Raw genomic sequence first — 22,527 nt, 5'->3', positions numbered from 1 at the left:
ATCGCTGAGTTAGGCAGTTCCTCGCAGAAGTGCCCTATGCTGAAGGTTGCTTATACAAATCATGCTAATCTGTGCGCTTTTTAAAAGATGAAAACTTGTGAATCTGGTTAATGCCGCATGAAGCACGGGAAACTGCCAGTATTAATTTGAGAAATGGCCTCCATTTAAGTCCAATGATCTGGTCGATGCACATTTTCCAGTTCTTGTGAACAGATGTGGTTTTCGAAGATGTGCGCACTCCATCCCCAATTGCTGTTAATATGGAAATATTTGGCACTCGGGCTCTGCTTTGGGAGATAAGGTTCAGGGACAGGTTGCAGCAAGGGCCCTAAAGCTGGGAATACTGAAGAGTCGGTGGCCTCCACCCAGCAGGTAAGGCAGAAGTTGCTGCAACTTGGATGGAGAGCTGAGGAGAGCTCTTCAAACACAGGGGGCAGATGTGAAAGTCACTGCCTCTGACGTGGTCTATCCCACCTCACAGGATTGTTGGGAAGGTAAAATGAGGGGAAGGGGACCACATACTCCATCTTGAGCTCCCCGAGATATATTGGAGGTCAGATACAAGCTTAATAGATAAATGCACTTCTCCAGAGCCTGTCTTATGATAGCCTTTATGTCTATGAATTGCAAAAGAGTTGCACCAGCAACTATCAGATGATGGAGCAATTATATTTTTGCATTGTGCTTGACCTCCCTGACTTGACCTCTTTCTGAAGCATGAGTCCAGTGTCTCTGCAAATACTTGGGCCTCCTTATTTGCTTGAGCTCTACTCTTTAAGGAGCTCCTCCTCACCACCTGCAACAAACAAATTAAACTCCAGACCACATAAAGGGCCTGGGAACCACAACAGTGTTACAGCTGAGCTAGCATAATATTCTCTCTCATTATGGGTCTAATATGGGAGAAGGCAATCACCATTATCATATCCGTCAGATGGAGGGACTTGATGCATCGTAAATAACATTAACTGATGATGATTCTCCAAATGCTCGAACCGTTAATTATTGAATCCTTAATTATTTGTTTCCAGACTGGGCTGGAAGGGTCCTTGCATGGTCAGTCTTTTCAGTATGGAAGATAAATAAAAGGCATCCTGTCTTGTTTGTCCCTTGTTGGCATGGATTTCATGTGTAAGGTTCTCTGCAATGGCAGTTGTCCAACATTTACTATGGTGCTAGAGGTCAACAGTAGGAGTCCTATTGCTTCTCTATTGCCACAGGCCTGGCAGCAACCAACATAAATCTAATGAAGTTCATAAATGCTATGTTCCTCTCCCCATTCTAAGGCAAACAGTGAAAGTAACATTAATTGGGGGGGGGGGTTTTAACAATTCTTTTGCCAGCCATGATACGGATTTCTCTGAGTACCTTTCCCCACAATCTCGCTAGCTGCACTATATGTGGATCTGAAGAAGTGTGCATGCACACGAAAGCTCATACCAAGAGCAAACTTAGTTGTTCTCTAAGGTGCTACTGGGAGGAATTATTTAAATTTTGTTTCACTATCTGCAGACACTCCCACCACAGATGAATGTAAGTGCCCCATTGACTGCAACCCTTCAACATTTGGGGACACTGGCACACAACCTCACTGGAGTATAATGCCATTAATGGATTGTTTCTTAATGTTCTCTCTCTGACATAACAGAGATTGCAGTGGCTTTGGAGGGTGCCTCATCATCCGGAGGTGCCCTATATCTCCCCGAGGACATCGCCAGGTGCTCTCTTCCTTAGCAGAGAGGGCCACTTTGCGTGAGAACCTGATGTGAATGCAGAAGGGCCCAGTTCAATTCCTGGCGTATTTGGGGAATACCCCTTGTACAAAACCCTGGAATGCTACTGCAAGTCAGTGTAGATAATAGCCTACTGAGACAGACAGAGCAATGGTCTGACTCGGTATGGGGAAGATGCCTGTGCTCCTAGAAGGGGGCTGTTGAAACTGGGAGCTGTTTTTGTCTTTTGCAGGCATGGACCCATCCTCTTGAGGTGTCCATCATTCTGGATGAAGGCCATGGCACCCTGAAGATAGCTGGCATTGCCATCCTGTTTTGGGGTCTTCTCCAACAGAGATCAGGTGATTGATGCAGTGTATAGGAGGTAAGACTGTCTACATTCCTTCACTATGTTTGCATAACAACAGTGTGATTTAAAAGGGTTGGTTTCCCCCCCACCCAATCCCCTCCACACATTGAAAGAAGCCGTGTAGAGGGTTGTGCAGGCAAAGTCCGCCTCCCTCCATATCACCACCTTGCTACTTTGATTCCTGCACATGCCAAAGCTATGCCAGGAGGCATTCTACTTGTCTACTGATAATAGGGGAGCTCTTCTCACTGCGAGAAGTGAAGTTACAGGGAACCAGGCAGAGGGCCTTCTCGATAGTGGCGTCCACCCTGTGGAACGCCCTCCCACCAGATGTCAAATAAATAAACAACTATCTGACTTTTAGAAGACATCTGAAGGCACCCCTGCTTAGGGAAGTTATCAATGTTTGATGTTTTATTGTATTTTTAATATTTTGTTGAAAGCCACCCAGGTGGATGTTTGGTGTGTTTGTGTGTGGCAGTGGCATGCAGTGGTAGGGGCACTTCCCCGCATGGCTTTTCAACCTCATCCACACCTTTCAACACATGGAGGTGAGTCACATGAGCCCCCTAAAATGACCTACTGGGGGAAAAAAAGCTTTGAAAATGTCATAGGTATGTGATGCGCCTGTGTGCAAGAATCCTCGCACCCCAACAAAACTTCTGCTGTACTCCCCTCTCCCTTTCATATTTCCCTTTATTGAGAGATGGACCCTGACAGATAGTTGAATGACTGCCCTCTGGACAGTATCTTCAGTAGGATGAGCTAAACTTCTGGGTATTCTAAAGGAGAGACTTGATGACACTTCCCCCAGCTTAATTATCTGAGCATCCTTTGAATTCTATATCTGTCAACATTGCTGTATTAAAAATTCATCAATTCTGGAGCATTTATTCCTGTAGTTAAAATTGCTATGGAGACACTTCCCCCCTTCTTTAAAAAACAACCAAAAACCTTCCAATTTATTGCTACTTTACTTGGTGTGTATTTTTATTTTTTCCATCCATCACATTCGTAGCTTGCCTAATGTGGTTTTCAGATGTTTCTCACAAGTGTGTGTGTGTGTGTGTGTGTGTGTTTCCAAAAGATTCAGATATTTTCAGAGTGTTGCCAGACTTGATGACCAAGCAATAAAGCAGATTTGGGGAACCTGTGGCTCTCCAGATGTTGTTGGAATCCAATTCCTATCAGACCCAGCCAGTCCCACAACATCTGGAGGACCATAGCTTCCCCCCTTCCGGCCTCAGACCCCTGTTCAGTTCTCTGTCATTCACACTGTCTCTGTATGAAAGAGTTGGTTTTTTTTTTGCTTTGGGAAAACGTATCCCAAATCTGATAATTTTAGAAATATAACTGTGCATTTGGGAGAGGGATCTATGTCCTTGGAGAAGAAGGGCAAGGTACGCATGTTAGAACAGACTTCCCCACACCTGACTCCCCAGATGTTTCTGGATTACAATTCCCAACGTTTCTGACCGTTGGCCACACTTGTTGCGGGGCGGGTGTGTGTGAAAGAAGTTGGAGTCCAGCAACATCTGGGGACCCAAGGTTTAGGAAGAATGTCTTAGATAAAAAACCTAAAAATCTACAGCTGGTGCAAAATGCTGGGGCCGGAAGACTTTCTGGTATATGTTTTTCTGACAGTATCTCACCAATCTGGCTTCTGATTCATTTCTCCGGGTGCAATTCAAGGTGCTGATTATTACCACATTTGCCCGAATATAAGCCACACTTCCCCTTCAAATTCCGACAGTGGAAAGTTAAAGTGTGACTTATATTCATGACCTTACGGTATGCAGCCAGGAGCGTGGGGCAAATGGCACCAGGAGCACGACAAAGCGGTGCCCGCCCCACACCCCACATGCAGTATGCAGCCAGGAGCAGTGAGGAAGGGAGCGGCTTATATTCGGATATCCCCCTCCAATTTTAAAGGTGCGGCTTATATTCGGGTGCGGCTTATATTTGGGCCAATATGGTACCATCTACAAAGGCTCAAAGGGTTTGGGACTAGGATATTCAAAGGACCGCTTCCTCCCACATGAACTTGGCCATCGGCTGCAGAGGTTCTACTCTGCATTCTACAACCAAGGCAGGTCTGATGGGGTGGGGAACCATGACCAACAATGGACTATGAAACCTAAGTAGAAGCCCCATTGCCTCCTGCAGGTGTCATCTTATCAGGAGATCCATTCTGCACAATGTTGGAAAGGGGCTTTTAGTGTTGTGGCACCTGCCCTCTTGAACATTAGACAGGTTCCATCTCTGCTTTTTGCTGCCAGCTGAAGTCTTTCCTCTTTCAGCAAGCCTTTTAAGCGGAGATCTTTCCCAGTCTCCCATCTGTATTGGAATTGTTCCTAAGATGTTGCTGTTGGTTGCTGCCCTGGGCTTCTTTAGGAGGAGGGGCAGGATACAAATTTAAAAATAAAATACAAAAGAGTGAAAACATTGGGAGGTCTACCAGTTTTCCACGCCTGGGCTTGATGGTCTGACAGTACAGGTATATGGCAGTTTTATCTAATCATAAGCTTGCATTAAAATTCTGGTACAGAGATAGTTGTGATGGTAGTACCAGCTGCTGCTGCTGCTGCTGCTTTCATCCTCGTAAGTATCTTTCATTTTCTCATGCCCTTCAGTTATCTTGGCTCCATGGAGCCTGTGTAGGTGGGAGCTAAGGAGGAACCATACCACAAAGCAACTTCATGGTGAAACATGCCTCATTGCCTTGTGGGTGGAAAGACCTGTCAATTCCAGGTTCACCTTTGGATTCCCCATGAAAATGTCTGCATGGACATTTTTGTGTGCATTTCTCCTAATATATGCAGTTTTGCAAGCAATTTCCACTAACAGAATGCATATTTGTACGTTGTTTGCCCTAGTGTATACATCATTGTGACCATTTCCCCCAACATTCCTTTTTTTGCACACAGTTTGGTTTTTGTTAGTTTGTTCAGTAATGACACTGGCGTTTCGTTTAAGGATAGCTGCCTTTTGGTTCACGTTTAGGTTTGGGAAGTTTCAATAGAAGTGAAAACTGAGCTACCTTAGGATGATGGAGCTGAGCTCTACATTTGGTGCGTGTACATGACTAAACTTCGGAACTGTGCTCAGCCAGTGGAAATGTGGCTACTGATTTTTACTCGCAATTTGGGGAGCCGCCATACCTCGGTGGCAGTCTTCCATGCAGTCGGTCTCAAGTTCAATCCATGGTACCTCCAAATAAGGAGGAGAATGTCCCTTGTCTCAAGTCCTGCAGCCAGCCAGTGTAATTTATTATTTTTATTATTTATTTATATACTGCTCTTTCTTCCGAGGAGCTCCAGGTGGCACACATGGTTCTTTCCCTCCCCATTTTATCCTCACAACAACCCTGTGAGGTAGGTTAGGCCGAGAGATGGTGACTGGCCCAAGGTCACCCAGCAAGCTTCATGATTGAGTGGGGATTCGATCCCTGGTCTCCCAGGTCCAAGTCTTGCCCACCCTTCATGAGCCGTTCCTGACAGGTGTGTGGGGCTGCCTGCCTTTCATTCACCTCAGAATATATGGCATTAGGTGAATCACGCATTGACATGCGCTCTGAATTCTTCCTTTCCAACTCTGACTTTAATTAAAGCTGGTGGTTATGTATTGAAGTTCTCACCCTAGGCCACTAGGGGTGTTGTGTGTATAGTTTCACTCTGCCCACCATGACTGCAGTTCTCACTCAGGTCCACAACATGCAAATGAAGGATTGAGAGTGCCATTCACGGATTGGGTAGCTAGAGAGAGTTGTTACTGTTGCATGTTACTGAGTACTATATAAGCAGGCTGGCTCAGCCATTCAGTTCAGTTCTGTTCCAGCCTGAGAATAACGAGAGCTGCTTGGAGAATCACTGTGTCGTCTGCTATGTCCACCCACTACTTAATAGCTGGGGCCGCAAAAGAAGAAACCTTGTGCAGCTTTCCTTGTGGAAAGCAGGGCTGGCTTTTGGCACTGAATTCAGCACAGAAAGAAAGCCCCTCTTGTGGCAGGGGTCAAAAACTTCCAGGTGAAACCAGTCTTCCACAAATGGGAAAGGCACTGAATGCAAGCTCCACTTTCTGAGGAATTGGGAGCAAATGGTACCCACACCTAGTTTTCTGTGACCTTAGGTGTGGGGCAAGTGAGCTGAGCATAGGGGAAACATACAGCCTCACAGACCAGTCTAGAACTCTTGGAGGCCTGTAGAATCATAGTTTTGGAAGGTACCCCAAGGGCCATCTAGTCCAAACCCCTGCAATGCAGGAATCTTTCACCCAATGTGGGGCTCAAACCTACGACCCTGACCTCTAAGTGTACTGACTGAGCCTATCCATGAGCTAGAGGTTCTCCCCCTGTGGTGCAGAAAATACCGAACAAGATGGAACAATTTGTCTGAATCTGCATAATGCAGTTTCCTGCGTTCCTCCGTGTATACTTCATTCAAATAATTCTGGCGAAACTTCCAAATAACTTGTAAAGAAAACAAAAGAAGGGAAGCCAAGCCAAACCCTGGCAATTAACTGAGTGATACACAAAATGTAGGCCAAGGTTGTCTCCCCGGTTTGGTCAGGTGTCATGTTGAGGAATGTTTTGTGTTCATGGTAACACCCTACACTAGGTAGGTTGAACAGGCCTTTGTTTGTATCGGCAACCACTCCAATAACCATTCCACAGAATTTACAACAATAGCTTTCCAAAGCAACGCACACACTTGCACACACACATGGATTTTTAATTGGCTGCCGCACACATCACTTGCAAAGCTTCCCAGCTAGAACCGAAGTATTGAGGTACGATTGTGTTTTGAAGGTCAAATAAGACAAATGGCCCAAGGAAGGACACTTTTATAATTGGAGCGGGATAGCGGTTTGGTTAATTTACAGCTCCTGGTAATTAGGTTGATGCCCAAAATAGCAGAATAGGGAGGGGGGGAGGGAATGGGTGGGTCACGGCCTTTTCCTGTGAGTTCCTGCCGTTTTTCATCTCTTTGCAAACACACAGGAAGAAAGCAACATGGAGAGGAAGGGTATCGCCTTGCGTACACTGAGCCACCGCTAATGTAGCAGTGTGGAGAAAAACCAGGCGATCGGAAAGTTACCTTTAATAAATAAATGTAACCTAACTACCGGTAAATCTAAACTTGGCCATTGAACATTTGCATTGCAGGGGGTTGGACTAGATGACCCTTGGGGTCCCTTCCAACTCTACGGTTCTATGAAATTTAAAGTAAATAATTATGCCATGTTACTAGCAATGTAGGCTCTCAGAGGAACTTGCTCTGGGAGAAGAAGAGCAGCTTGTGGCCACAAAATAGGATTTCCCCCAATGCATACAAATATTATTATTATTATTATTATTATTATTATTATTTATTGGTACCCCGCCCATCTGGCTGGATTTCCCCAGCCACTCTGGGCGGCTTCCAACAAAAATCAAATACAAAAATATCACACATTAATAGCTTCCCTAAATAAACCCAACGTCACAGGAGCCTGCCAGTTAGTAATCAAAGATGGCATCAACTCTTTGAGCAAAAACACAACATCTCTTTATACGATTGTTTCAGAAGGTGGTGGACTTTCCTTCGCGAGAAGTTGGTAAGCAGATGCCGTGTAGTTGCCTATCAAGGATTCCCTGTTCTATAAAGTCATGTGAGATTTCCATGTTAAGGCTCCGTGCCTGCAAAATGGGTAGGGATTTCAGTGGGTGCAGCTCACAGTGCCGCAGGGGGGTGAACAGGAGTGCCTTCCAAGATTCTCTCATCTGAGCAGGAGTTTAACAGGAGCCTCGATGCAGAGATTGTGCATGCCTGCCTGTGTTTTAGAAAGTGGAGGAAACAAGCATGCCTTGTTGAAAAGGAATGGTGGAATAAATGCCACTGCTTTTCTCTGGGGTGGATTTGCTCTGGAAATTGTGTGGTCCCCAATTCCTTTAAACTGGGATGGGTGAATGGGGTAGTCACAGAATTCCCCTGGTATTGAGTCAAGCCCCCTCGCACACAAGAGCATCATTTTGGAGAATTGTAGAGTTGGAAAGGGACCCCAAGCGTCATCTAGTCCAACCCCTTGCAATGCAGAAATCTCAGCTAACAAGTCCCTGACAGATGGCCATCCAACTGCTGCTTAAAAAGCTCCAATAAAGGAGTCCTCAGCCTTCCTCAGGAGCAGCTATATTTTGACGGCATTACGTAGTTTCGAAGAACATTCTTAAAATGAACAGCTTAAAAAAAAATTACTGGTGAGCTTGAAAGAAGGTCCAAATAAGTCCAAACCAGCCTATGCCATTGGTCACCAGCTGCTGTGTACAGATCCCCATGTAGTAAGCCTGGCATCTCCAAGTAGAGATAGGAATGTCTGCTCTCTGAAACCCCAGAGAGCTGCTGCCAGTCAGGGCTGGCAATACTGAGCTCGATGGACCAATTGTCTGATCCAGCTTCCTATTTCATCACCACCCGTCCCAATGAAAGCTAAAATGGCAGTCCTGCTGTCTTTGGTGGTAAGCAAGACTCCAGGATTCTTAAAGAAATGGGAGTGCCAGATCACCTCATTTGTCTCCTGAGAAAGCTTTATGTGGGACAAGAAGCTACAGTTAGAACGGGATATGGAACAACTGATTGGTTCAAAATTGGGAAAGGAGTACGACAAGGCTGTATATTGTCTCCCTGCTTATTTAACTTATATGCAGAATTTATCATGCGAAAGGCTGGACTGGATGAATCCCAAGCCAGAATTAAGATTGCCAGAAGAAATATCAACAACCTCAGATACGCTGATGATACTACCTTGATGGCAGAAAGAGAGGAGGAATTAAAGAACCTTTTAATGAGGGTAAAAGAGGAGAGCGCAAAATATGGTCTGAAGCTCAACATCAAAAAAACTGGTCCCATCACCTCCTGGCAAATAGAAGGGGAAGAAATGGAGGCAGTGAGAGATTTTACTTTCTTGGCTTTCATGGGCAGATGGTGACAGCAGTCACGAAATTAAAAGACACCTGCTTCTTGGGAGGAAAGCAATGAGAAACCTAGAAAGCATCTTAAAAAGCAGAGACATCACCTTGCCGACAAAGGTCCGTATAGTTAAAGCTATGGTTTTCCCAGTAGTAATGTATGGAAGTGAGAGCTGGACCATAAAGAAGGCTGATCGACGAAGAATTGATGCTTTTGAATTATGGTGCTGGAGGAGACTCTTGAGAGTCCCATGGACTGCAAGAATATCAAACTTATCCATCCTTAAAGAAATCAGCCCTGAGTGCTCACTGGAAGGGCACATCCTGAAGTTGAGGCTCCAATATTTTGGCCACCTCATGAGAAGAGAAAACTCACTGGAAAAGACCCTGATGTTGGGAAAGATGGAAGGCACAAGGAGAAGGGGACGACAGAGGACAAGATGGTTGGACAGTGTTCTCGAAGCTACCAACATGAGCTCCCAAACTGCAGGAGGCAGTGGAAGACAGGAGTGCCTGGCGTGCTCTGGTCCATGGGGTCACGAAGAGTCGGACACGACTGAATGACTGAACAACAACAACAAGACTCCAGGAAAGTGAGGCAAGTAGATGGAAAGTCTGCTTTGTGGTGAATTTAAAGGTACAGGGGGACTTTCTGGGTTGTGACCCGGCTACCTTAAATTCCAGGGAAATCCAGCTAAAGCAGCATTGAAGAACATCATGGATCTTTTTGTGCATCTTCATCTTTGCCACATCTGCCTTTGCACACCCTCTGTCCCTTTCTCTGCTCTTCCATCTTCATGTAGGTAATGCTGTGAATAGAGAATGCTGTTTGTGGAAGAAAATAAATGCCCCAAACAGCTGCATTACATTTACAAGATTCTGTTTCTCTACACAGACAGGAATAGCACATTGCAAAAAACAAGATGTGTAAGAACACAAAAAGAGAGACAATGAAGGTGGCAGAGTAATAGTAAACACTATTTTAAAACTTCTTTTGTCGAAGGCGTTAAATCATTATCTCTCTCACACACAATCGGCATGTACAAGCCACAATTTGCAACGGCTGCCACCATCCGATTCTGCCTAGGCTTGAAGAGACCAGAGCTTTTGGCAGTCGCTTTGTGAGGGGAATGGCATAGAGTCTCCTGAACACAATTGCTTGTGAAAGTGGTCCACCTCAAAACAAATGGGATCACCTTTGGAAGGTGAAGGCGGTGAAGTTCCTGTGTGAGTGCCTGGAGGCGGTTGGAGGATGGATGGCGGCTAACAGATTGAGGTTGAATCCCGACAAGACAGAAGTGTTGTTTTGGGGGAACAGGGGGCGGGTGGGTGGGGGGACTCCCTGGTCCTGAATGGGGTAACTGTGCCCCTGAAGGACCAGCTGTGCAGCCTGGGAGTCATTTTGGACTCACAGCTGTCCTTGGAGGTGCAGGTCGATTCTGTGTCCAGGGCAGCTGTTTACCAGCTCCATCTGGTATGCAGGCTGAGACCCTACCTGCCCGCAGACTGTCTTGCCAGAGTGGTGCATGCTCTAGTTATCTCCCGCTTGGACTACTGCAATGCGCTCTACGTGGGGCTACCTTTGAAGGTGAGTTGGAAACTGCAATTAATCCAGAATGTGGCAGCTAGACTGGTGACTGGGAGTGGCTGCCGGGACCATACAACACCGGTCCTGGGAGACCTGCATTGGCTCCCAGTATGTTTCCGAGCACAATTCAAAGTGTTGGTGCTGACCTTTAAAGCCCTAAATGCTGTTGGCCCTGTATACCTGAAGGAGCATCTCCACGCCCATCGTTCAGCCTGGACACTGAGATCCAGCACTGAGGGCCTTCTGGTGGTTCCCTCACTGCGAGGTTACAGGGAACCAGGCAGAGGGCCTTCTTGGTAGTGGCGCCTGCCCTGTGGAACGCCCTCCCACAAGATGTCAAGGAAATAAGCAACTATCCTACTTTTAAAAGGCATCTGAAGGCAGCCCTGTTTAGAGAAGTTTTTAATGTTTAATGCTGTATTGTGTTTTTAATATTCGATTGGGAGCCGCCCAGAGTGACTGGGGAAACCCAGCCAGATGGGCGAGGTATAAATAAATAAATTATTATTATTATTATTATTATTATTATTATTATTATTATTATTATTATTATTATTCTTTATATTAGTAAATGTGAGCTTTGGGAAAAAGAAGGTAGAAACCGGAGAGAGAGAGAGAGAGAGAGTGAGAGAGAGAGAGAGAGAGAGAGAGTGTATTGAGTGTATTGAGACTACGATCCTTCAGAATGAAGCTAGGAAACATCTTGGTGACACCCTTCACTCTCTTAACCACAGCTGGGAGATTGAATTTGCTACCCCAACAGATTTCACTAAAGATGGGAGGGGAATTCATTTGGTCTGCTTTTGGGGTGGACCAACCACCCTAACCTGATGCTGCCACAATTACTTGTGGATTGGAAAGCAGTGCACCATCGGATCATGCACACTTCTCCAGATTTTGCGATGCGTTTTGGGTGTGCACAAATGTCACACAAAAGTTTGTATATTATACTGTATAGAAGATGCATGCAAAATTCCTGTTTTACAGACAAATGCATATATTTAAAAGGTTTTAAAAGGATGTTTTATGTAAAAGGGGCAGACGAAATGCATGCAATTTAAAAGTGGGTTGCTGCTTTTTTGTGGGTTTTTTTGGTCCATTCTCCTGCTTGGCAGGGGGTTGGACTGGATGGCCCTTGTGGTCTCTTCCAACTCTATGATTCTATGAAAAAAGAAGTCTTCTCCAAACACTATGGCTGAGTGCGAGTGAGATGAAAATAAGACAAAATTAGCTGTTCATCCCATCCTTTGCCCTGGCATTAGGAGGCAAGACTGGCCAATTGGTCTGTGCAGGCTAGTCCTGTCTATTTAGATCGCAAGTTCTTGGCCGGAGAATACCTCTTTGCCCTGCTACCTCTTTGAACTGGAGATCAAAGGCCTGCCGGCCTGCCTGCAAGGCATGTGCTGTGGGCTCCTCATTGATCCCCTCTCTCCATTGCTACAAGTGGTTACAGCGAGAATGGGAAGGATCATCAAATGATCATTTAAAGAGAACAACAACAGCAACAAAAAAGCAGATGAACTCAAGGCCTTGGCTTCCTAAAACTGAACAGTGAATTCAATTCATTCTCAGTGGGAGTTTCCACTGTGAGAAATTGCAGTAGTAATAAATGCATTCTTGGCCGTATTACCAGACTCACTCCAAAAGAGAAGACTGTCAGCTGGAAAAGGGAAAGTTGTCAGATGTATAAATGAGCAAGGGGAGCAACAGGGTTTCTGTTGACTTACATAACATCCCACATGTACAGGAACTGTGTAAGCCGCTTCCATGAGATGCAAAGTTCCACTTGTCTGATTTTCTGCCCTTCTCCGAACCTCCCTCCCCCACCGCTTCCCTTGATCATAATGAAGCACTTCTGCTGGGAGCAAAACACCAAAAATTATCCTCCTCATAGCACTCGGGCCCAATTATCCCCATCATTATTTTTTATTCGTTAAGAATTATTTTCTGTTTCTCACAATTCAAATGCACGGCATGGAATCCAGAGGGAAGAAGAAGAAGAAGAAGAAGAAGAAGAAGAAGGAGTTTGGATTTGATATCCCGCTTTTCACTACCCGAAGGAGTCTCAAAGCGGCTAACATTCTCCTTTCCCTTCCTCCCCCACAACAAACACTCTGTGAGGTGAGTGGGGCTGAGAGACTTCAGAGAAGTGTGACTAGCCCAAGGTCACCCAGCAGCTGCATGTGGAGGAGAGGAGACACGAACCTGGTTCCCCAGATTACGAGTCTACCACTCTTAACCACTACACCACACTGGCTCTCTTTCTCCTCTCTGCTCTTCAACACCTGTTGTACCTCTTAAAACCTTCTCCAGAGGGTCTCCAAACCCTCTGGATCCTCAAAAACCAATGCATTCCATTTCCAAAACACACTCTTTCATATCCTCATAACATTGTTTGATGGGATTTAGATCCCACCTTTTTCTCCAAGGACCTCAAGGTGGAGTATGTGCTTCCGTCCACCCTCATTTCATCCCCACCACATCCCTGTGGGGTAGGTTAAGATGAGAGGCAGAGACTAGCCTCACCCAGTGAGTTTCATAGCTGTGCGAGGATTTGAATCCCAATCTTCCAGGTTCTAGTCTGACTTTCTAACAATTGCACTGATATATTTTCAGGGGTTTTTTTTGTTTTTGTTTTTAAGATGTGTTTTTGCAATCTTCAAAAACTGGATTCCGGTTAACCTCAGCAGTAGGCTATCTTTTATCGTTGCTTCTGATGCAATGAGTTGGATATAGGAAGCCTTGTACCCAGGGCATAGCAAGGGGGGCGGGCCGCCCCGGGTTCCATAATGGAGGGGGTGACACATTATGAAGGGATTTTTTTTTTTTGAACTTTGAATTTTTTGGGGGAATTTTTTTTTGGGGGGGGGGAATGCCTGCACTGAAGGTCTTATCTTACTATACTAGGGATTATATAGCTATATATTAAATTTCATGCATATCGGTTAATATCTTGACCCTCCTCCACCAAAATAGCTGTTCACTTGGCTGTTTTCCTATGTCGTGAAGGCTGAAATTTCAGTTCAGAGAATACTTTACTGTTCCCAACCCTAACCCTGTGGAAAGCCATCTAATTAGACTTTAATTTGATTTTGAGATGTTTTTGGAGGTAATATAATTATTGTTTGATTTTATACCAATGTTATGTATCTGATGTTAGCCACCCTGAGCCCGACTTTGGCCGGGGAGGGTGGGATATAAATAAAAGTTTTTTATTATTGTTACTTGTTATTATTCCTTTGTAAGAAAATATGAAATAATGTAAAACCATTTTTTGCGGGGGGGGGGGGAATCAATGGGGGGGTTGACAAATTTTCTGCACCAGGTACCACCTGACCTTCCCATGCCTGGGTGGGGGGGGGGTGTGACAAAAAAATTTTTTGCCCCCAGGTACCAATTTACCTTGCTACGACCCTGCTTGTACCAAGTCAGACCACTGGTCCATCAAACTCAATATTGTTTACGCTGACTGCCAGCAGCTCTCCAGGGTTTGAGGTACGGTTTCCCCCCAATCCCTACCTGAAGGTGCTGAGGATTGAACCTGGAACCTTCTGCATGCCAAGCAGGTGCTTTGCCACTGAGCTGTGGCCTGTCCCCATTCTGCACCCCACATTTTAAACCAGGTGCTATTTGAAGGAAGGAAGGTTGTCAGACCTCCGCTGTTTTGCACAAGTTAACCTTGCTGTAGTAATCACACGACTTACCAATCCTTTATCTACCCAATGGATTGCTCCTTTGATATCGTTCAAGACAGAGGGGGGGAAGACCCCATCACTTTTTTAAAACAGCTGAGTAATGAAAATCAGTATTTAGTGGTGGCTAGGAGAAGAGGTGGATTAGCTGCTCTAGGCTGGAAGCGAAACATGCAAAAATCAGGAGTCTGTGGCTGATGGAGAGAGCTGTCCTTCTGGAAAGAGCTCTTGCAGGGTCCAGTTTTCATGTTTAATGAGTAACAGACCAGGCTGCTCTAGCATTTCCATCACTGATCGATTTCTTTTGGTATAGGGCGCATAATGGTACCATGCCAGGAGCCAAACAGGTGTCAAACGAAACAAAGGCAGCAGTGTCTGTCCATACGTATGCACAGGATCACGCCCTTATACATTATGCTGGGTGTGACACATGCTGCCCCAGAGCAGTGCTTTCCAACCGTGCCGGGGCAGGGTGATGTTTAAATTGGCTCCGAGAAGGTTTTCTGAAGAAGGCACAATGGAAATGGGCCCGCGTAAACAACTTTGCTAAATTGCTGGTACCATCTCGCCTCAGTTGTTTGTTAAGAGGATGTTATTCAACACTAGCCCTACTCGAAGCAGAAGCCTTAAGGCTGAGCTACGGGACTTCCTCAAAGTGCTCTTCATCATCCATCTTCCCTGGCCATTGGCTAGTGTTGGACTAGTACCTGGGAGACCATGAACCTGGGGGCGAGTCACTACCGCTTAGCCTAGCCTACCTCACAGGGTTGTTATGGGGATTAAAGGAGGTGGGAGTGAACTATGGAGAATAGCTGGTATATAAATGCAATAAAATGAATAAGTAACTATGGCGGGCACCAGGCTGGAAAAGGCTTTTTTTTAAAAAAAAATCTAAAAAAATAATATTTTATTAGATTTTCTTCCAACCACACAAAAGTAAAAATCACCACAACAAAAACATTAATAACAAACACACACAACTATATGCCAAAACAATTTCAAATTGGAAAATAGGGATTCTCCAAATCCCGTGACTTCCCTCCCCTGGTTCCTTAATTTTCCTTTTCAACTGCATATCATTACTATTCCAAAAAAATAAATAAAACACCATCCAATTTTTCCTATTACCGGTATATCTCTAAAATTACAAGTGTCCTTAAAATCCTGCTGATGTGTTAACTTGTTTACAGTACTTTTGCATATATACAATAAACATTTCCCATTCTTTTCTGAATTTCTTGTCGTCTTGGTTTCTGAGCTTTCCGGTTAGTTTCGCCATTTCGGTGTATTCCATTAACTTGATTTGCCAGTCTTCTTCTTAACCTTGCACGTATATGGCGGCGCCAACAAAACTGGCATGCTGTTCCCAAAGGGCTCCTTGCATTATCTCCTCTTGCAACTGGAAGATTCTGTTTTATGTTGCCTTCTCTCTCCCCCCCCCCGGTTTTCTTTTCTTCTTCATCTTCTTTTATCTAGTCAGTTTATATGTTGCCCCTTATTTCTTTCTGTGTAATTGGAAATGCTCCCTGGGGTAGTCTAGCTTTTAAGCAGCAATTTCCTATCCCTTTTTAAACCAGCGGTGTTTGTGTGTTTGTGGGGCTTTCTTGCTCATGCAAAGATGCAAGAGAACAGCGGTTGGTGGGGGGGGGACGACTTGTTTCAGGGTTGCCAACTGCCTCCCTCCATAACCGACAGGTTTTCCCCAGGTGCGAGCACCTCCTCAGAGAGCTGCTTTGCTCCTTGCTCCTTGCGGCCCTCCCAGCCCACTTAAAGGCTGTTTCTCTTACTTATGTCACTCTGGCAAGACCTCCCTGGGAGATAGTGGCTGGCAGCAAAACAAGCTTCAGGCAAGCAGAGGTATCCTGCTGTGTTTCGCATCTAATTGCGCAAGTCCCCTCCCTTTTTAGCATGTTACAGACATTCTCCTACTGTTTGCTTTATTCCGTTCTGAGTCTCTGAGCTGCTGTCAAAGTAGTTAAACTATCGGCTGCGCTTAAGCAAAGGGGAGCGTTGATGTTCTGCGGAGTGGTGTCAAAACCGTACCTCCTTCAGTGTTTACAAGCCAATCAGGGTAGCATGCAGAAGGTCCTACTAGGTTCAGGCCAAGGAGTGGAGCTCAGTAGTAGAGCATCTGCCTTTTACACAGAAGATCCCGGTTCGATCCCTGGCTCCTCCTCATCCTGCTCTGAGAGGTGACACCAGGGACCCTGCGGGACATTAAGGGGCTAGAGCCCCGAATAAGGTTGGCATGGGGAGCCTGACTCCACTTCTTGCTTAACGATTAGGCAAAAAATACTGCTGTTGTAGTCAAGGCTCAATTAATAACATAATGGCCGGCCAAGTTCGACATCCTGTTCTCGCCAGATACCTGTGGGGAACCCGCAATCTGATCCTTGCATTCAGAAGCATTTACTGCTTCAAAGTAGGCAGAATGTTGGCATGTGTTTCAATCTAGTTTTTAGCTTATTGTTGATCTTAATTCTACAAAGATTTAAATGGTTTTCTTTAAAACAATGATAATTTCATTGTTTTATTCTTTCTGTAAACCACTTTGCAGAATATATAAATACAGAATACATAAATACTGTTTACAGTGGTACCTCGGTTTTCGACCGTCTCCATTGACGAACATTTTGGTTTTCGAACATCGTAATGTTGTTGTTCAGTCGTTCAGTCGTGTCCGACTCTTCGTGACCCCATGGACCAGAGCACGCCAGGCACGCCTATCCTTCACTGCCTCTCGCAGTTTGGCCAAACTCATGCCAGTCACTTCGAGAACACTGTCCAACCATCTCATCCTCTGTCGTCCCCTTCTCCTTGTGCCCTCCATCTTTCCCAACATCAGGGTCTTTTCTAGGGAGTCTTCTCTTCTCATGAGGTGGCCAAAGTACTGGAGCCTCAACTTCAGGATCTGTCCTTCTAGTGAGCACTCAGGGCTGATTTCTTTGAGAATGGATAGGTTTGATCTTCTTGCAGTCCATGGGACTCTCAAGAGTCTCCTCCAGCAGTAAATGCTTCGGTTTTCGAACGCACCTCAGAAGTCGAACATGTCATGTGGCTTCCGTCTTGAGTTTTCTGTTTGGAGGCTTCCGTATTCAGGTTTCAGTTTTTGAACGTTTTGGAATGTCTTCTGGAACAGATTATGTTCGAAAACTGAGATGCCACTGTATATACAGACCCTGGCCTTCTTTTAAGGAACTTACAAGATGCCCCATGTTATCTTCACACCAGCACTGTGACATAATTTAGAATGAGGAAAAACTTTCTGTTGGTAAAAGCTTTTCAACAACAGAACAGACAACTTGGAAGGTGATAGACTCTCCTTCATGGAAGCTTTTTAAACAGAGGTTGGATGGCCACCTGCCGTGGATGCTTTTGTTGAGATTCCTGCATTGCAGGCAGTTGGACTAGAAGACCCTTGGGGTCCTTCCAGCTCTCCAGTTCTATGATTCTATAAATGGCATGGAACAAAATAAAACTGCATTGTTCTGCAGCATCATTTAGTGCTAAGCTCTCAGGGGAACCTGACTGGGCTTCACTGGAACCTCCCAGCTTCTCCAAATGTGGCTCAGGGGCCTTGCATGGAAACTAGGGGTCTCTCTAGCGTGGCTCTGGGACATACAAAGGGTCCTGGAGCCATGAAAGTAGACCACACAGGCAGGAGTGGAGTTTGGAAGTCTTTCCATCAGTACAGTGGTACCTCGGGTTAAGAACCTAATTCGTTCTGGAGGTCTGTTCTTAACCTGAGGTACCACTTTAGTAAACGGGGCCTCCCGCTGCCACCACACGATTTCTGTTTTCATCCTGAAGCAAAGTTCTTAACCCGAGGTACTATTTCTGGGTTAGCGGAGTCTGTAACCTGAAGCATCTGTAACCCAAGGTACCACTGTATTTGGAGGAAACGGGCTGCTTTGAGGGGGAGAGAGGAAAGAGTCAGTGTGGTGTAGTGATTAGAAAGCTAGACTAGGACATGGGAGACGGGCATTCAAATCCCCACTTGGCCATGAAGCTCACTGGGTGACTTTGGGCCAGTTGCAGCCTTCCAGCACCTCACAGGGTTGTTGTGCAGAATTAAATGATGGGGGGGGGGACAGAACCATGTTCACCATAGCCAAACTATGGAACTCACTCCCCCAGGAGGCAGTGATGACCACCAACTTGGGTCACTTTAAAAAAGAAGATTGGATAAATTCATGGGAGAAAGGCTACTAGCTGTGATGGTTATTCTCTAACCTCCACAGTTGGAGGCAGCAATGCTTACGGATACTAGTTTCTGGAAAACAGAAACCAGGGGAGAGCATTGCTCTGGTGCTCATGTTCTGCTTTCTGGTTTCCCACAGGCCCCTGGTTGGCCACTGTGAGAACAGGAGGCTGGTCTCAGTGGGCCATTGGCCTGATTCAGCCAGTGCCGGATCAAACCCTGGGGATGCCCCATGGCAGTCGAAATCTTGGCCCCCTCTAGTGTGTGTGCTCTAGTGGGATAACATTGAACCAAGAAAGCTTGGTTGTAATTTTCTTTCCAGATCAAATCACAATTATTTTGATTCATTGTCGCAGGGCCCCTAAAATGTATGGGGCCTCTAAGCTGGTGACTACTCCAGCAGATGGGTGGGGTATAAATAATAATAAATTATTATTATTATTTATTTTATTATTATTAATCTGGCACTGGGTCCAGCAGGCTCTGCTGATGTTCTTCCCATCTTGAACTCCATGGACGAAACAGACGCTCCTAGTGTCCCAATATTCCAGGGACAATCTCAGATTTACTGAAGCCATCCCAATTTCTGATTTGATCCCGGAATGTCCCAGTTTTCCTTGTTGTTGTTCAGTTGTGTCCGACTCTTCGTGACCCCATGGACCAGAGCACGCCAGGCACGCCTATCCTTCACTGCCTCTCGCAGTTTGGCCAAACTCATGTTAGTAGCTTCGAGAACGCTGTCCAACCATCTCATCCTCTGTCGTCCCCTTCTCCTTGTGCCCTCCATCTTTCCCAACAGTTTTCCTTAGGACATCCCTATTTTCATTTGGGAAATGTTGGAGGGTATGGAGTTATGCCACCCGCCAGCCAAGGAGATAAGTAACTATACAACCTTTGGAAGACATTTGAAGGCAGCTCCGGATAGGGAAGGGCTTTTTATGTTTTATTATGTTTTAATATATGTTGGAAGCCGCCCAGGGTGGCTGGGGCAACCCAGTTAGATGGGCGGGGTATAAATAATACATTATTGTTATGGAATAAGATGTCCCTGTTTTCATCGGAGAAACGTTGGAGGGTATGCGGAAAAGGTGGGATCTGAATGCAAGAAACAAACAAGTTGTTAAGAAACAGCTGCCCAGCAGCCGGAGCGGAGCTCCGTGGCGAAGGGATGGGGCCATTGGAGGACCTTCCCGGGGTTCCAGAGATACCGGAGGCGTGAGCTGTGCGGCTAAGAAGGGATCCCCGACGGGGCAGCCTGCGCGTCGCGAAACTCGCCAGCTGCCGAGTGAAACCTGAAACCAGCTCTCTCCCTCTCCGCGGAGGGCTTGGCCCGGCGCGCTCCCCTGCCTCGCGTGCGCGCTGGGTGTTATTGGCACATTTTTGCGCACGGCTGCCCGTTCCAGATCCCAGGACTATTACTACTTCAATTTCTTTTTCTTCTTCTTCCTCTTGGGTCTCTTTTCAAGTGAGGGTCCTCAAATGGTTTGCCGGAGTCGCAAGTGGTCTCGGCACTGAACCGGGAGGAGGAGAAAAGCGAGAGCTTTGCGCAACGACAGTTGTCAGCTGAATTTAGCCTCCGATTTCCTTTTTGAAACTGCCCGGAGTTAACAGAGAAGTTCACAGATTTGAATATCCGCGTGAGCTCGGGAAACGTCAGGGCTTTTCACTCTCTCTCTCTCCCTCCCCCACTTGGTTTATGGTGGCGCATCTGGTTGGGAACTGTTGCCGTCGCTGCGGATCCGTCACGGAGGCTGTGAACAGGGTAGGTGGCGTGGAAATAGGCTAGCGTTGGTGAGAAAAGTGCAGCAAAGTGGGATGATCTTCTGACAGGTTCTTAGCACGGGCCAGGAAGCGGCAGCAACGACAGCAGCTGCCGGATAATGCCCCCTTTGTCTTGGAGAAGCAGCTTAAAGGATTCGGCTGGGTGATGAGGAACTTAAGAACGACTACACCTCGCCTCCCGGAGGTTAAAAATAGAACCCACATTTAAACTTTCGGGAGCCGGGACGGGAGAGCAATCTCCCTACAATCTTTTTGTGTCCTGAAATTCCCACTTTAGCAATGCTTCTCTCTTAGCATGTTCTGATTTGAAAGGAGTCTCTGTAGCAAAAGGTTTTCCGACCCCGCCAGGATCATTAGGTTAGACTTTCTAATAACCCTCTTTTGACAGCAAATCGCAAAAGTCCCGAGGAATCTTAAATCTACACACATAACAGCATGAGAATTATAGCAAATTTACAGCTTTTCTTGTTAGATCTCCAGAACAACTGCAGTGCAACGCATTTCCTAAGAAAGAATGAAGAAGTAGATTTTTCTGTGTAAGGTGATTATTCTGAGATGCAGTTAGATAGTAAAAAAAAAAAAGTACTTTATCTTAACTGCTGCTTCCAGTCAATGAAGAATGGTTCCTTGGTGATTTCTTTTATCATTCTGGCTGCCTTAGGATATCCCAGAAGCAAAATCCTATGCATGTTTGCTCAGAGTAAAAGTCCCACAGTGTTCAGCGGGGCTCTCCCCACAAGAAAGTACGCATAGGGTTGCAGTTTGCTTTGCTACGGTGTGGTATGGTTCTGCCTATATTTCTCTAGTCTCAAGGAGAAGCAGAAATGCAGACAGGGGGATTTCTTAAAAGAGGCTGCTGTCTCCAAGTTAATTTGAATCTTGTGATACTTACCAATGAGCACACTGCAGAAAAGGAAAGCACATTACCAGATAACCTGAGCTTCCTCTCTCTGAGGCTTTTCAACCTGCTGGTGGTCATTTTCCTTTCTAAGACTTTCAGGAAATCCCCCTGAAGGGGAATGCTCATTTGCTTGTGCTTTAATTTGGTTACATCTTTTCGAGATGCTCCCAAGATGCTTCCATTGCATGCTTCCATATATTGTCACGGCTACCATTCCCTTAAAGGCCATTATACCTGGCTTGTCCTATGCTTCAAGGACCACCTTGAAGGACCACAGTGCTCCAAGAACTGACCCCTTGAGCATCAGCTCATAGGGGCGTAGCAAGGTAAATTGGTACCCGGGGGCAAAAAAAATTTGTCCCCCCCCCCCAAGTATGGGAAGGTCAGGTGGTACCCGGTGCAGAAAATTTCTTGTCAACCCCCCCCCATTGATCCTTCCCTGCAAAAATGGTTTTACTTTATTTCATATTTTCTTACAAAGAAATAATAACAAATAATATAAAAAAACTTTTATTTATATCCTGCCCTCCCCGGCCAAAGTCGGGCTCAGGGTGGCTAACATCAGATACATAGCATTGGTATAAAATCAAACAATAATTAAATTACCTCCTAAAAACATCTCAGAATCAAATTAAAGTCTAATTAGATGGCTTTCCACAGGGTTAGGATTGGGAACAGTAAGTGTTCCCTGAACTGGAATTTCAGCCTTCATGACACAGGAAAACAGCCAAGTGAACAGCTATTTTGGTGGAGGAGGGTCAAGATATTAACTGATATGCATGAAATTTCATATATAGCTATATAATTCCTAGTATAGTAAGATAAGACCTTTGGAGCAGGCATAAAAAAAAAAAATTCCAAAAGAAATTTTCCTTGATAATTTGTCACCCCCTCCATTATGGAACACGGGGCGACCTGTCCCCCCCCCCCGCCTCCCCTTGCTACGCCCCTGCTCACAGGGATGTCTGGACATAGTTGCTATGGAGGTGTCGCAAGCTGATTTGCATGGGAAGCTGTTTTATACTGGTCCATCAAGCTCAGTATTGTCTACACTGACCAGCCGGCAGTGGCTCTCTGGCAGTTTGTGTTAGGGATCCTACCTGGAGATTCTAGGGTTGGAACCTGGAACATTACATGTTTGCAAAGTTAGATGCTCTGCCACTGAGTAGCAATTGGGGAGGGGGATAAATGTTGCTTGCATTTTAATGAGAAACTACCCAATTTGCACTTTTTGAGCCAATGCACAAAATTTATGCAGCAGAATTCTCACTCCTGCAACTTTTGATACAAAGTTCTTCAGCCAGAAATGTGTACCAAAATGTGTAGTTGGTCTCTATG

General features: G+C 45.6%; 1 protein-coding gene across 1 annotated transcript in view; it reads left to right on the top strand.

Moving 5' to 3' along the window:
- The first annotated feature begins 20,246 nt into the window (after positions 1 to 20,246).
- ARHGAP24 (Rho GTPase activating protein 24) overlaps positions 20,247 to 22,527 on the top strand; it is a 314,093-nt gene continuing 311,812 nt past the window's right edge. Inside the window, exon 1 of the mRNA XM_033160681.1 lies at positions 20,247 to 20,268. The gene's annotated coding sequence lies outside the window, so the exon portion shown is untranslated. The remainder of the gene's footprint in view (positions 20,269 to 22,527) is intronic.

Source organism: Lacerta agilis, chromosome 9 (assembly GCF_009819535.1).
Source record: "Lacerta agilis isolate rLacAgi1 chromosome 9, rLacAgi1.pri, whole genome shotgun sequence".
Taxonomy (NCBI): domain Eukaryota; kingdom Metazoa; phylum Chordata; class Lepidosauria; order Squamata; family Lacertidae; genus Lacerta; species Lacerta agilis.
Note: the sequence above shows the minus strand (reverse complement) of the source record. Positions and strands in the feature narration are given on the sequence as shown.